At 38.9% G+C, this 16932-nt stretch overlaps 1 long non-coding RNA gene across 1 annotated transcript in view; it reads left to right on the top strand.

Annotated features, from left to right (window-relative positions):
• The first annotated feature begins 5675 nt into the window (after nt 1–5675).
• The window catches only part of LOC121674992, a 48232-nt gene continuing 36975 nt past the window's right edge, over nt 5676–16932 (top strand). Inside the window, exons 1-3 of the long non-coding RNA XR_006019916.1 lie at nt 5676–7439; nt 7544–7640; nt 14195–14373. This is a non-coding gene — a long non-coding RNA (uncharacterized LOC121674992). The remainder of the gene's footprint in view (nt 7440–7543; nt 7641–14194; nt 14374–16932) is intronic.

Below are 16932 nucleotides of genomic sequence, written 5' to 3'. Positions count from 1 at the left end.
GTCTGACAGTGGAATGACAGCATCAGTGGGCAGGGGAAGAGTTATGGATGCCATCTACCTGGAGGTCTGTAAGGCCTTTGACATGGCAATCCACAGCAATCTTACCTCTAAATTGGAGAGAGGTGATTTGATGGATGGACTGTTAGATGGATAAGGACTTGGCTGGAAGACTGCATACAAAGAGTTAAAGTCAACTGCTCAACGTACAGGTGGAAACCAGTTACAGGCAGTGTTTCTCAAGGGGCCATACTGGGACCAGTGCTATTTAATATGTTCATCTGCAACACAGATAATGAGACTGAGGACATCCTTGGCAAGTCTGCAGGTGACAACAAACTGTGTGGTGCAGTTGATTCAATACACAGAGGGGGCATTCAGAGAGACCTTGAAAGGCTTGAGTAGGGCCCGTGCAAACTTCATGAAGTTCAACAAGGCCAAGTGCAAGTCCAGTTTGGATAGGGTTATGAGCAAGCTGGTCTATCTAGTGGAATGTGCTCCTGTCCATGGCAGGGGGTTTGGAAATATATGATAATTCAGTGTCCCTTTCATTCCAACCCATTTTATCATTCTATATGCACAAGTTTGATCTGGCCCACATTTTGATTCATTTTCTTTGGGAAAACTCCTGCCTTCTGTTTACTCACATATATTCTAAAGAACAGGATTTTTAATGAGAAGAGTAAAATTGACATATTTATGTTTGCAGTAACCAATCCTCCTACACAGCTGAGATGGGGACAGTATTTAAATTACTTTTCTGCATCAATAATTTGGATTTCTGTAGCAGAAAATTAATTTGTTTCTTCTCTGTTGAAAAGATCTCAATGCATATTCCTGTATCCCAGCTGAACTAGCAACACCAGAGAAAGAAGCAACAGCACACCTAGATGAAGAAATAGAATACAGATCTCTTCCAAAAGACAATTATATTTTCATCAGATCCTGATGACAAGTATTTCCCTGTTGTATTAAACACAATACAAGCAAAACTTGGATGACAAAGAAATGGAAATAGTAGTGAGCAGAAATATAATTATTATATTCATGCAACACAGGACTGTGCAGTGTGAGTAAACAGCAGAAGTAGTGTAGCTTTTCATCTGATCCCTGCAAGTATATGTCCTTTCCTCTCACTTTTCATGTTCTTATGTAAATATCTGCTGCTGATCAGCAGCACCCAGGATGAAGAGATTACTTGCCTAGGTGGGTCTTCTACTGTGAGCCACTCTCATATGTTAGCAAGAACACGTTCATCCTCAGATGCAGAGTCATGGCCATATGAATACTCTCAGAACCATTGCAAACAAGTTTAGTTCTCCTTGAATCATGAACTACCATAATAGACATATGCACAAAAATCTTCCTGCGCCCTTTCCTGTACCAGTCCTACTGTCCAACTTCTGTTTCCAAAAACAAAAGAAAAAAGAAAAAGGAAATTACACCTATACTGGCAAAATTTACACCTGAACCTTTTTACCTGAGTGTTGAATTGAATTTTCAAAGCAGAACCTGTACTTGCAGATGTCTATCTTGTGATTGCAGTCAGAACATAAACTTGAAGCCACACTGCTTGGCATTTCTTATTCAGAGCCTGGGTACAAAGCTACAGGTGCTGATGCCAGTGGCACATGATTTGCTCCTGCAGTGATATCGCCTGATTAGCCATCTGCTACTGCATCAAGAATTTTGTTACCTTCAGCTTAACCATGTCATGCTTTCAGCTGATCTGCATTTTGGTTTATGAAGGAACATTGCAGCAAAAGCACTAGTGGTTTATAAAGCTGGTAAAAACAGTGGTAATTGTAGAAGGAAACAAAAAATGCAAATGAAAATATTTCCCTGTTGTCTGCTCTCTGAAAATGACAATACATTTAAAGGCGAACACTTTCTATTATCTCTACTTATATAGACATCATTACTTGGAAAGGGGTACTTGAGCTTTCTGTAAAAATTAAGCAAGTTCAGGCACTGAGTAAGGAATTCATTTGCTTCTGATAATATTCAAAAACGAGGGCAGAATTCAGACTAGCACACAAGTAGAGACTTCGTGACAGGGAGGTATAGCACAGCCACAAGGAGCCTAAAGAGATCAAGAAAAACTGTCCTGCCCAAAGGAACACGAATATTAATGTCCACATCAGAGTGAAGTCAACCATTTTCTTTGGTAGTTTCAGCCATCCCTACAGCCCTTGCTTGCCTGTAAATCTACTTATATTGTTAAACATATTTGTTTCGAACCATCTGCTTAAGAGCAGGGGCTAATGGAAAATAGAAATGGCCTTGGAACAATTAATGGAAGGCAAGTGCCATTAAATGAGAAAAGATTGAGGAGCCAGATGGCTGGTGTCGACGCTGACTTACAGCTACAGAAACTTGCCTGACTTCCCCTGCAGAGAGAAGTGATTAACTCTGGTGAAACTAGATTGTCAAGTGTTCTCTCATAGCCTGTGTGTCAGAGGGGAGAGAGAAGACCTCTCCCTAGATTTAAGGCCTGTTGTGTACTTTGGAGCTTAGCAGAAAGTCACACACTGATCTTCACAACGTGGATGAGCAGCACACTGAGCAGATCATACAGTGTCCAGAATAAAACTAAGCATCATCACAATCTGCTCATATTTACCCCATACTCTTCTTAAGATACAGGGCATTGCAGAGTGGTACAGAAATTGGCTGGTCTCAGTCTTTACTAGCTGACAATTCAGATTTTATATTGGACCAGGTCCTTATGTGGACACCAACTGAAGCCTTTTGCAAGAATTTGAGTGGTGTTTGCTTGCAGGGAGATAAGCCCTTGAGGTTTTCAGTCCTTTTGGTAGAGCAAATCCAGAATAAAAACAAAGCCCATCACACAAAATCACACACTTTTTTCTGCAAGTTAGAACTTCCTTTCACTTTTCCCTTTATTTCTTTATCAGATTCCCAAATGTCCTTCCTCAGGTCAAAAGCAAGGAAAACAGATCCATTACAGAGATAGCTCAGACAACAGAATTTGTCTTCCAGCATGAGTACATTGAGGTACCACAAATCCAAACTCTTGCTCCTACACACTCACGGAGATCCTGTTTGACCATATATTTCAATATGAACATTTATTCTTCCACCCATAAGATTTTGCCTGAATCTTAAAATACTGTTTATCATTCTGCAGGGTCCATGACTGAAAGGCAGAATGTAGCCTACAGATCCAACAAATCTTTTGGAAAAGAATTTTAGCTGCATATTAAATTTAATATAAATACAGAAGAATATATTTTTTCATATAAGTAATGAAATTAAGAATTCATTAAAAGAAATTCCATTACCTGGCAAGTACAGTCTAAGCTACAAATGTGTCACAGAATCTGTTAAGATACAAATTAGGATTCCTATGAAAGGAGCTTGATTTTTACACATTTATGTTCATAGATTTTATAGTGATACCAGAATCAACTTGTTAGGCTATGACAGAGTTTCCAGTTGGATTTCAAACACATCCATTTCTAGAATGAAAAATATGTTCTTGAAATATGCCATGGAAAAAAATATAAGGGACTAAATAAAAAGAAATGAGATTTGTTTTAATTTCCTGCAGAGAAGAAAGACCAGGAAAACATTGACATTCTTTCTTCCAGTAATGCAAACATTAATATTACAGAAGTGACAAGAAGGTAGTCACTTTTCCCAGGGGTAAGAAGGAAGCAGGAATAGAGGAAGGGGCCAGGATGAAATAAATTAATAAACAGCTCTAGCACACGGAAAAGAAGCTAGTATAACCTACTAGGATATTTAAAGAAGTATGTCTTCATGGGGAAGGGAATCCATTTTTCTCCAATGCTTGACCATCCAATTGAAATATCAGCAGATTAAACAGATAGAAAACAGAGAAAATTGGAATCTACCAGATGCTGCTCTAAGTAAGCGTTGGTCCTGTTAAGATGTGAGTGAATTATTCATGTACTTTTGTCATGAACAAAGGGCCACAGGTGACCGCAATTGAAACACATGGACCAAGCACCGGTGATGCAAGAAGGTTTATTGAAAAGAGCCACAGATATTTATACTGTTTAAGCTCCTGCATAACAATTTCCATTTGTTCTGTTTACATACTAGCAAATGCATAGCGAACTATAATGTTACTTTTTCTTTTGCACACTCGCTTATCTTGCTTCAGGATGTTCTGCAATCTTCAACAGGGTGCTCTGTTCTGTGGAAAAGGACATGATTTTTGCAGTTTCTTCTATCTGCATCTTTCTCATAGCTCCTGCTGTACCATTATTAACAAGTTACCCACGCTGCTCATGTTTAACCCATTCTGTTCTGCAACACAGAGGAACTAGCAGTGCATGCTCTGGGTGTCTTTATTTCTTTATTCCATGAACACAACATATTCCATTTGGCACATAGTTTTTAGCCACCCTGTTTTGCTCCCCAGCAGTGATCAGCAGCTGTCCTTGTAGGAAGCTGAGCTTATACATTTGGAGTACCTGAACCTTTTGGCCTCTGTAGTGGAACGTATGTCATGGTAGGGATCATGAGCAACAGCAGCAAGAGATATGATACGTAGCTTGGTTCTTCCAAAGAACAACTTGAAGGTCTATGGGGGATGTAAGGGACACTCAATGTGCAAAATCATGTCTTGTTACCTTCAGTTATGTGTAGTGTATGCCTTCATCAACAGCAATATTAGAAACCACCCACTGCAGTTCCTGAGGAAAAATGCTGTGCAGACCATGAAAGTATTCCACCAAAATGCTCTATTTTCCTATAAAAGTTGAACCCTCTGAGTTATATTAATGGTTCGTTATATTAATGGTTCCATTAACATGATTCCAAACAATCTCTGTTGCAAACATACCAGTTTGAGCCCCCTCAATTCTACTGGGCCAAGCCCAAGAATCTCAGCAGAAGTAAGGGTTTATAATTGCTGGTTGCTACAGGAGCAAAATTAATATTTCTTCTGCCATGCCTGCAAGACAAGGGAACATGGGGATAAAGGCAAAGATAGATTGATATAATTTTTGCATTTTTCTATTCAGGACAGTCTCTCAGGTTTGGATATCCTCCTGTTTTCCTGTTTCCCAAACAAATTTATGCGTTTGTACACACCTGTATTAAGGCTTCACTCCAAGTGAGTCCTTAGTCACCTTTCACCTGGTTCTGGTTGCAACAGCTTCTTTGGGAAGTCCAAAAAATTTCATCTTTCTGTCATTTTCTCTCTCTGTCATTGAGGTATAGGTTGCTTGCCTCCATTTTACCCACCAACATCACAAGAGACAGGCAGGCACAACACAGATACTGTGTTGTGTGTTGTGTTCTTTGATACTGGCCCTTCTCGAGGTGAGGAATTGAACTGACTATAGCTCAGATTTGTTTGCTAAGCAATACAGGAAATGTGAGTGACTTCAAAAGAATCATAGCCTCATAGAGTCCTTTAGGCAGGAAAAGACCTTTAAGACCACAGAGTCCAACCGAACACCACCATGTTCACCACTAAACCTAAGTGTCACACCTACATGTCTCCATGAATGTTGACTCAACCGCTTCCCTGGGCAGCCTGTCAATGCTTCATAATTTTTTTGGTGAATAAATGTTTCCTACTATCCAACCTAAGCCTCCCCTGGTACAACCTGAGGCCATTTCCTCTTGTCCTATTGCTTGTAACCTGGGAGAAGAGACCAGTCCTGCCCTGGCTACAACCTCCTTTCAGGTAGCCAAGGTCTCCCCTGAGTCTCCTTTCTTCCAGGCTAAACAATGCCAGTTCCCTTATCTGCTCCTCAAAAGATTACTCTCTAGATCCTTCACCAGATTTTTTGCCTGTCTTTGGATGCTTTTTTTTAATTATTAAACTTGATTTGAAGTGCTGAAACTTAGCCAACAAAGTTCATTACAAGGGTGGACACATATGGAGGATGCTCAAGGGAAGAAAGAAAGCCGACTTTGGTGTTAGATGTTAAAGATTGCAGAATGGACAGGATCAAACAACAGTATTTGATATGGCCAGTGCAATCTAAACCACTAGTACTTGAAAATTCACTTTGACACAAGGAACTCAATGTGCTGAAAGAGCTTTGTTCCAGGAAAGAAAAGAAAACCCATTAACTGTGTGTGCACACAGGTTTGTGTGTATGCACACACATTTGAGGTACGTTTTTCCCACACACTTCAAACACAGGTTATCCGGTCAGTTAGTACTCATTGTGTACATTTAAATACCTTTATTTATATGGGAGATTTTCAATTGAGGTTGTTACAGGAGCTTTCAGCTGAAAGTATTACAAAAACATTTCTTGATTCAGATTCTTAGAATGCAGACAAGTTTTGATTTTTTAGCAGACTTGTTACATTGCATTTTTGAGCTCAGACAAAACTTTTAGAAGAGTGGGACAACACTATCAGTGGATTTTTCTCCAAGCTCTGACTAATTAATATTCAAGGTTGAGTTATTCCTGAAAAGCTACTGTTAGCACCACAGTTAAAATTCCTGGAGGAAAAGGTTACCCTGTGTGGTTTTGGACTCTATTCCTTCCTTAAGTAGTAGTATATAGCTAAAGCAGAAAAAAGGCCCTTCAAGCATTAGAACTTTTTAAAATCACAGCGATATTTTACAAATCTCTTCAGGTTTGTTGGATTCTGTACAACTGTCTGGAAGGGGTCTTTGCCATGGAGAAAGTAAGCCCACAGTAAACTGCAAGGATGGTTCAGTTACAGGATTCTTCCTTTAGGTTATCTTCAGCCTGGCTGTGTTTGGAACATGTAGCAAAAATGAGAGGAAGAGTAGAAAGCTGAACAGGTACAAATAAACACGGTGAAATTACTGGATATCATTTCATTCTCAGACAGACTTTTGCATCAGTCACAGATTTTGTCAGTGCTGGTAAGCTTGGGTTAAAAGCATTGCTACCATAAACTTTCTGTTTTGGTCCCCTATGTGAGTAATCACTACCAATTTTACATTGTGATGTTCAAATTCATTATGAAGAGAAAAAGTCTAGTTTGTCTGGCAAGCACAAAGCATAGATATTTTCAAGTAGTATAAAATATACAAGCAGCAGTATATTAAAACAGAATTAATTTGAAACACATTTGATCAGTAAGAACAGCAGTATCTTTCAGCAGTGTATTAGAGCTTTTTTTTTTCTGACATCTCACAGAGCTTTCTTCTAGACTGTGTCAAGACAAGAGCAAAATTAAAACCAACTGTACACCGACCTTTATTCACCTCATCTCAGTGCAATACGGTGAAAAATGATTTAGATCAAATAGCAAATGATCCACTGTTTTTCTTTCTTTGTCAGCCCTTCACACAACATTGTGGACATTTTCTCCTAGATTTGTTCTTGCAAAGGAAATAAAAGTTTCCACTCCCAAAGTGAATTCTCTTAGATCAGCAGAAAGTTTACCACGTGTTCTAGACTACCAAGGCATCTATCATGGGCCACTTCCCAAGTCTGAATTTCCTGGTAAGTATCCCTTTAAGGTGCTGTGAGGAGACTTCCAGAAACATTTTTGAGCTCTCTAAATTGGATGACAGTGTGATCCTTCCTACTTTTCTTTCAACTTACAGAGTTCACAACATAAAATCAGCAAGCACATGGGGATGTGAAGCCACCAGTGGAGCATCTGGTACAGCAGAGAGAAGCAGATCAAGAGAATACAAAGCAGTGAGTCTGAAAGATGAAATGTCTCCAGAAAACTTTGTCTGTGAGAGTGAACATACTTGTGCCCACACCAGTAGCAGCCAGGCTCAAGTGTCCATCTTAAATAACATCTCTGAGCTACATGGACCATCAATCTAAGCCAATGAAACCATTCCTATGGCAATCCTATAAGCAAGAGGCATTACTTTACCCCTAAAAGGACAGCTGTAAAAGATGAACAACTTGAAAATATTCCACTGGAAAAAGCCAGAAATTTTGCAAAGTTCTTTTCCCTTACTGTTTCTAAAAATATATTTGAAGCTTGTGGAAGATAAAAAGGGATGTTTTTGAAGGGTTTTATTAGTAACAATTTATCAGTTTGCAGCCACGGAAATTAAAAATTTAGCAAATGTTTATTAACACGTGAGGAAAACTGGCGGAACATCCATTAACTGCAACTAAAATATTAATAAAATGCTCATAAACATCACAAAAGGGTAGAGCATTAGCACTGTCCCTTGAGCCGCACACAAGTATAGATAAAGATGTCCTCTGCAGCAGGATTATTGGGAAACTGATCAGGTTCCAACTCCGTAAGGATTTTACCAAACACTGCTACTATTCCAAGGGACAGATCATCTTTGAGAAAACACACACTCTGACTCTTCCATAAAACATTTATATACACCAGCTTTCATTTTTGTTTCAGAGGCTTTGGATCTCTGTTCTTTGTGTTTATCTACTTTCTCTACTACTTTCTCCTCGACCAGAACTCATTTTTTGAGAAAACTTTCTTCCCTTTAATTTGACCATCCAATTTAATTTGATACAACTTTTCATTTGTAATGTTTGTCTTTCAAGTTATGTGCAAGCAAATAAAAATGAAGTTAAAAATCCCCTTTAAACTTGTAAGCTCAGATCTTGTACAAGAAAGTTTATGTGTTTACACATATTATACACTGGATTTCTAGTAAAACTACTTAACATCATATTTTCCATTTATTTCATGAGCTTGAGTATCTGTCTGGGAGGCAAGACTTCCAGATTTTTATACCAAGGAACAAACCAGTTACATTTGCTCAAAACAATCAAGGAAAATAGGTAGAGAAACAACTACCTAGCAATGTAGGAAATCCACACAGAGATCCCTGTAATGAATCAGGCAGAGGTAAAAGTTGACACTGTCCTTCACCTCAGATGAATATGCCTCTTCTTGTTTAAATTATTACTTATGAAACAGGGCACAGCTGCAACAGGGAGACAGAAAAAAGTCATCCAACAGCAGTCAGCTGCTCAGCCGTTCAACACCTTGAGGGAGGTTTGTGCCCTCTGAGTTTTCAGGTGGGTCTGCCATTTCCTCCCTGGCCTTAATCCACAGCCCATCACATCCTCCTGAGAAACATGGTATGCTGGTTTGGTGTCATCTAATGAGGTCTCTCAGGTCTCTCTTTCCCATCATCCAAATACTCAGCATTTGGAGACACAGAAGTCCAAGTTACAGAAATCTGAGAAATAAGACAACTCTTAATTAAATAAAAATTAAAATAATGTATTGAAAACAGAAAAATTGAATAATTACAGAAATTAGAAAAATACAAGAATTTGGGATCCTACAGCTTGATAAATGGTATGCCCCAGGAGCGCAGGGATTTGAGATCTTCTGGCTGAGACAGCACTGGACCTCAGGTAGAGAAAAAGGACTTGCAGTGCTGAGCTGGCTTTTGGCTGGTCCGAAAGTAAAAAGTTACTAAAGGCTCCTTAATAGGAGTAAGGCTTTTAATGCCCAGCACTGATATCCACCACAACTAGCCAGCATGGCGACACATTCTCTGTCCGAACTTTTTAAGACCGGTCTCACTGTTTCATAGTGCCTTTGCTCCGCCCCAGCCCGCCCACAGCCCGCCCCTTCGGTTTAAAGTGATTGGTGCTTTCCCTTTGACAGATCATCTCCATCCACCAATAGCTCGTCGTTGTCAGAGGGGTGGTATCAGTTGAGATAAGGGTGCTAAAATGCCTTCATTAAAATTCAGGTTGCCACGGAGCTTGCCTACAGGGTAACGGCTATGGGGCTAAAAATAGCTGCTGGCTGTTAGAACTGGGGTTTTTGGAGTTACCCCTTGGACCAAAGTGCAAGTAAAAACACCTAAAAAAAAAATTAAAATACATCTAACATCTTAAAACACTTGTAAAAGTATACAGGAAACACAGGAAAGATAACTCTTATGGTGTACAGGTGGTTTGAAGTTTGAAAAGGGAGCATAAGTTGGGGATTTTTAACTGGGGAATTTTTAACTGGGAAGGGTGGAACTCTCTTAATAAACTACTTTGAACAAATGAAAACACTGATAATGGAACTTGATTTTTGTACCTGGGCTGATGGGTTAATTTTAACATTCAAATTAAAAATATTTAACTCAGAATTAATTAATTAAAGCACTTAATATGCAAAGACCAAGCACAATTAGGGATTTCATGTATGACAAGAAATATCCAATTCCACCTGTCCAAGCTGCTATCCACTTTTTCTTACAAGACATTGTTAATTTCTAGGCACTGAGTCTTGCCTCCACTAGTGTTTGTCAGCACAGAGGAGGATGAAGCTGGTCCCTCTTGCCTCTCCACTGTTGTGACTAGAAGGAGAAGGTTGCACCTGACAACATGGTGAAACAGAAAGCCCTTTTCCTGAACAATACACAGAGGTTTTGGGGGAGAGGACGGGCAGATCAGGCACCATTACTTGGTTCCTGGCATTTCTACCATGACATCCAACAATAAAACCTTCCACAAATAATTTTCTGTGGTTCTATGACCACCAGCAGTTCAGAAATATTACTCAAAGGCCACATTTTCAAACTCCCCCTCTGAGTCTTCCCACGTGAAAGTAAGGGATCTGTTAAACAGGCAGGAGATACAGATTTCCTTAATCTCACAGCTTGCATTTGTAATGCAAAGCACTGATAAAGTACTACTAAGGAACAATGGCATATATGTAAACATAAATAAATACTAGTCACAGGGAACCAGAGACGACCTCACAGAGTCCCAACCCTACGTGGCCAGAATGGTGTGTGCCACCAAAGACAACACTGAGTGGCAGTTCTATGAAATTATCTGCCCCAGACAATGTATCTTCTGTGCCATGGCATGAGATGCTAAGACAGACTGGTCACATCAGGCCTTGAAGAGTTGGACCGGTCTGTTCTTGAAAAGGCTGTCTCTACCTAGCCTAGTCATTGGGCTCTAAAGCACACCAAGTCCTGGTGAAGAGAAAATGTGGGCCTGAAGTGTGTAGAGACAAAATCCCAAAAGTCTCCCAAGTAAGTAAGGGGATCCTTCTGCTGCTGAGAATCTGGGAAAACCCCAGATTCATCTAAATTATGCTATCACTTTCCAGGTTTAGGGAAAAATATTGACCATAAATTGAACATTTCTAGCAGGAGTAAATTTCATACCATTATTGTAGATGCATTTCTATTCTAAGAGGCATTTTACTGAGTGCATAAGTTATAGCTGTATGGATTTGGGCAAGCAAATACTGCTGTGAAATGAAATTCCCATTTTACTCCCTCTCCTCCATTTATTCTTGCTCCACAAAAAGTAAAGTTAAGGGAAGCTGTTGTCCATCAGACGTTACAGCAGCAAGCACGCTTTCTCTTTTTGATAAAACTGTTGTGAGGAGGTCATTGTAAACTTTCTGAGTTTAGTGGAAAATGGTAAGAATAGTGTGGCATGGGAAATAGTTTGCTAAAAAAACTGAACTGCATCCTGGTTTTATTTGTCCCTTTCGTCCTTTGCCAATATTTCTTTCTCCCTTCTTTTTTGCTTTTTCCTCCTCCTGACCCCTCCCAGTTATCAAATACATCCTTTCAAAATTATCACTGAGGTAAGCATTTACTGAATAGAAACTTCCTGTTGCAGTGGAACAGAGTAATGAATGACCAAGGAATTGCTTGTTTGAACATATACAGAAGACCCTCCATCTCTTATGCATCTGGGAGATTCCCATTAGTATTAAAGGGCATATTGTGAGTGCATTGAAAAGTGACAAGATATCTGTAGTCACTCAACTGCTAATTCTTCTTACCACAAAAATGAGAATAGTGCAGAAACCTCTTTAAGCCTGTGTCCTGAGCAAGTGGATTTCTAAACCACTCAGCTCTTAACAAGTGCATGTGGCAGGTTGTAAAGCACTGATCCCATCTTCTGGGCATTTTAAGATCTACTCTTTGACATTCTTTAAAACAGTGAAGGGAAAGAAATAAATAAGAAAAAAAATTAGGAAGACCCTCCACATGTTGCTCTTCTCTGTAGAGAAAATGGCCATTGGTTTTCAGAACTATCTTTTCAGATGCCATTTCCTCAAAAGTATCTTTATCAAGGAATTCAAGGAATTATCAAGGAAAGCTCTCCATTCGCTCTGGAAACTGGGACTTAAGTACTGCTTTATTCGTTATTTAAAGATACAACATCTATCTAGGACATGAGACAAACTGCTTTATGTGTTCGTGGAATGGATTGCTTAGAAACATTGGTTTCCCTGCTATTTTTTACTTCTTTTTGCAACTCAAAGGTTTTTCCACTCCTGCTTTGCTAAAATCCTCAGGTTATCAGCAGAAGTGAACGGAACATTGACTCATTTCCCCCAAGCAACAGAAACTCTTGTGAAAATAACAGGATGGGCAGTCTAAGATGAAGACTCCAGATCCACTAAAGGTGTGCTGCTCCACAGAGTCTGCTACCAACAAATTGGTGCAGTAAAGCATAGCAGGTGCTGGGGGATCCTGGGTTTTGAGGCACTTAGCCCATTAACATCCTACATACTGGGAACTTGCCTGGCTTACCCCTATCAACAGTAAAGCTATTCTCTGCATTTCTCTTCAAACCAGCCTGTGCTAAAGATGAGAAAGCCTATTTGCCTTAAGGAATGCACAGTTTGCTAATTAGTCACTCAAACAGAACAGAGGTGAACACCTGATCAACTAAAAGGATATTAGCAGTGCCAAGAAGACAAAGATGGTAAAAACAGCATGGAGAGGAAGCTGATTTTGTTATTTTGGAGCACTCCAGTTAAAACTGTTTTGATCCAGTAGATTCTAACTATGTCCTGGTACCGCACTGTGAAACTTACATTTATAATCATGGGATGCCTTAAGGGCAAACAATCACATTGACATAATGCTTACCTCAGATCACATTAGGATAAAAGAAATAAAAATATTCATTTACAAAATTACTGAAAGAAAATACCGTTGTAAGAATTAATGAAGTCATAGGAAGAGGAACCGTACAGTTACTGATCAACTTAGTAAATTTGTCCAGACAAATTCTTACTTCGCTGAGGCTAAGTGATCACTTGCAATGCAATGAACACATTCACTACAAGGCATTTCCAAAACCAAACCAGTATGTTTCATCTAAATGTTTTTTTTGCTGTCTACAAGCATAAGATGGTATTCGTGTCTCATTATTGGATCAGGATAGAAACAAGTCAGGATCAATTAAAACAAGGGATCGTGAAGATCTTGGGGTGAATGATCCCAACTATGCTTCTAAAGAAAAACCAGTAATCCAAAAAAGTGACTAACCCAGACAGACTCACATATACAGAGGAGAAAGAATGATATAGAAAGAAATTAAACTATTTCATTATTCATCAATTTTTTCAATTTTTTAATGTTTGCAATTGTTGTACCTCCATTTAACTTAATGAACACTCACTTGTCAGTGAGAAAAGACAGAAAGCTGTCATCTGAGTCAAGATTTGAATCAGGTCCACTTAGTCTTCTTTTGTAGGCAACAACCTTTCCACTGCAGGAGTTTCTCCAAGAGGCTTACCAAAGTAAAAACTCAGTAATGGAGTACTAGGTGAATTTGTGTTCCTACATACACAATTCCATGAAAGTTCTGTGATTTTTGCAGTATCTGCAATTCTGTTGATGGTTTGAAGCATAAGCATACCATCCCTGGCATTAAGCAGCAAGAGAAAAGCCAAGAAGCACTCTGTCAAATAAGAAACCCCAAAAAATGTAATTTATGCAACTTTGAAATAATCTAAGGCCAAGCTACTGTAAGCTTGGGATATTAATGTATACAGTATGCCTCTGAGTGCATTTCAGATTTGCAATCAAATTGCAGTTCTGAAGGGTGCTGTCATTATAACCCAACCATAATATCATATATGAAGAGTTTTCTTAGAGCAGCTTGGAAGTAATTTCCACCTTGAGTCTTCAATCTGCTTTGGAAGCATTTCAAACAAGGAACAGTGAGGAACCATCTAACTTGAGTAACAGAGCACTCCTCTGAGAAAAGAGCAATACAGTGCAGCCATACATATTAAAATCATGAAGATTCTTAATGTTAAAGACTGAGGAGGTGCTGCAGCTTTATTGGAAAAAAAGAACAGGTGGGCAGCTGGATCTATCAGTTATTACTAGTTATACTTCAGAGCACAGAGAATAGGGTAACAAGTATATGTACAATATTTACATATATGGTTCTGATGGTTAGACACTTCACTGGAAATTTCATGTCCAGATGACTAAATGGAAATATCTTTTCTTTCTTTTTTTTTTCCTCAGATACCTACAGAAAGGAAGATGTTGTAAATATAATATTCAAGAAGTAGTTTTCATAGAAGGTGAGAAGATATTTTGGAAATATACTAATTATTGCTTGAAGCAGAAAGTTGGAGACCAGACAAGAACTACCAAGTCTCACAGCCACATTCATAGTGTATGGCAACATCAGATAAATTGTTGTAAGTAAACTCAAACACCAAAACTTTAGATAAGGTGTAAGATGGAATCTTACCATACCAAGACACCTAATCTGTGGTATTGATAATGAGTCCAGTCCAAAGAATAAATTGTGTTAAGAAGGCATTTGGCCACATTCAAATTCCCTGACTGATGTTTCATCAAGACCACTGTGAGGAAAGTAATCTTCCTAAATTATCTCATGAAAAGGACCTTTCACTGGGTTTGCCTTCTATGCTTCCATGACAGCCATAGAAAAGTCATAATCACTGCAGAAGGCACAACTACCCTTGTCTCTGCTACGGCTTCAGCGGGATTGTATTTACCCAACACAATCATAGTAACTGGATAAGGTTCACTAAAATTCATGAATAGGTCCTTTCTTTGGGATAAATGTATAGAACATACATGCTCTATGACTGCCAGAATTTTTGGGATACAAAATTCCAGCTTTGAAGACAAGAGAAAGGTGGCACCTCTAGAACTCACGAAAAGAAATCACACTTACCAGATCTAGACCAACTGGGAAAAGAATGAGAGTTCTTACAGGAACTTTTCCCCACCTTGCAGGAATTCACTTGCAATCTGTAATCCCATTCCAGAACACCAGCTGGTGTCACTGAATGACATTATCAATCCTGCAAGCAAGGATGAGGAGCTTGGCTCTCAGCAGCTTCCACCTTGCAAACGGTGCTGCAGATTCTAGCACACACCACACATGTGGCATGCAAGTGATTGAGCAAGGATGCTCTGTCTAACAAGCTGTGGCTGGGTGATTGTTGCCAAAAAGACTCTGAATCATCAGCAGACTGGGACCACTGGCACCTACAGTCATCCCAAAGCTTAACAGATGAAATTCCTGTGGAGGCAATGAATGTACATGTGTTGGGGAAGGTCTCCTGCACAGGCTGTGAAAGTTACAAAAGAGCTCTCACCAAAAAGGTGAGGTTAACTTTTGACCACAGTGTGCAAGGTAATTTCAATTTATGTTTTGAGGGACAAATAAAAGAGAATTATTATATAATTTAAAATAATCTGGATAGGCTAGGATTTACCTCCCTGAACCTTAACTTGAGACTTTCTTTACAGACAGAATAAGACATTAACCCTCCAGATGGTGATTTGTCCCATCTCTGTTGAGAGGGAATGAATCAACCTCTGATTTTAGTGCTTTCTCTGTTGATTACAAGAAGGGCTGAGATGATTATACTCTTATACTAAGGGCCTTATACTTACCACTCTTTTGAACACAGGTAAATCCACCCATTCTGTGTTCTAGATGCCATGTAATTCATTCAACATTTTTTCATTAGGGAAAAATACTCTTAATCCATATCAGTGTTATTTATTTAATGTTGTACAGAACCCTTTAAGACAATAAATGTACACCTTAAGCAGCAAATATGAGACTATAAAAATAGGGAACCAAACATTGTCTCTGCTCATCTATTGTTCTACAAAGTTTACTCTGGCCAACAGAAGTCAAGTTACAAAAAGCCTTTGAAGGCATCATGGTGACTTCATCTCAAGTGGCACAAATAGTTAAAATTTCTTGCCTGGGATCACTGACTGCGGAAGTACCTCAATTTACTAGTGTACATCCCCACAGTCAGTTTGAGAATCATGCAAGGTGCTTCGTTAGTGGCCGTGGTCACTTGTCTCTCCCTTTTCTACCCCTTTCAAATTAAGAGTTCAAATAGGAGTTCAGGAGAAATATCTCCTGTAGAAGGCTGGCAAGCATGATCCCAGCAAGTCACCTGCATTGCTCACTGCAATTAGAAGGAAATGTGTGGTTTTCAAAAAAGCAAGCTTCTTTACCTAAGCAGCAACCATTGGAAAGTTCTTTTCCAATTTTTGTCTATTCTTCTGCTCTGAATAGTTCCTATCTCAATATTTTCCATATTTATTCAATCAAGTGTTATTTTATCCAGATTTATGGTAGGTAAACTAGTTATACTGAGCAGAGCATGATTGTTTTCTCATGGTTTAAAGCATTGCTGATTTTTATCATACACTCTACATAAAAAATCATCCCTCTATTGTGAACATACTCAAGTACTTGCTTCTAGTTATTTCCATTTTTCTCCTAGAGTTTAGGATGCATCTCCTCAAAATGGATGACATTTATTGTCTCTTCTTTTCTTCTAACTTAGTTTTCCACTTCAGCTACACCTACTGCAATGGAAATTTGAAACAGCACAGTGAGAAAATGAAACACAATATATTGAGCTTCCTGCTACCTCACCTTTTGGCTCCCTCTCTAATTTCTTTACAAAAGGCAGGTCTTCTGCTCCATTATTTAGTGGTTTGTCCAGAATAGATTCATCATCTCTGAAACTGGTTCTGCAAAACAGACATTTGTTTTCTTTAAAAAGTCCTCCATTAAAATCTCTTATATATTTTTTATTCTGTGAGATTTCTTGACATGCAGCTACCAAGGAAAAAAAGCCTTGCCACCAGTTTCAAAGCTAAAGTAACACTGCAAAAGCTGCATCTTCTGAAATTCACATGGCCTTTAAGAGGGTGGAATTAGGCCAAGTATACAGACAGCCATCTTTAAG

The sequence above is a fragment of the Corvus kubaryi genome, unplaced genomic scaffold (assembly GCF_017639235.1).
Source record: "Corvus kubaryi isolate FWS band 111438036 unplaced genomic scaffold, C.kubaryi_AGA036_p1.0 71, whole genome shotgun sequence".
NCBI lineage: Eukaryota > Metazoa > Chordata > Aves > Passeriformes > Corvidae > Corvus > Corvus kubaryi.
This window is presented reverse-complemented; position numbering and strand designations above follow the sequence as displayed.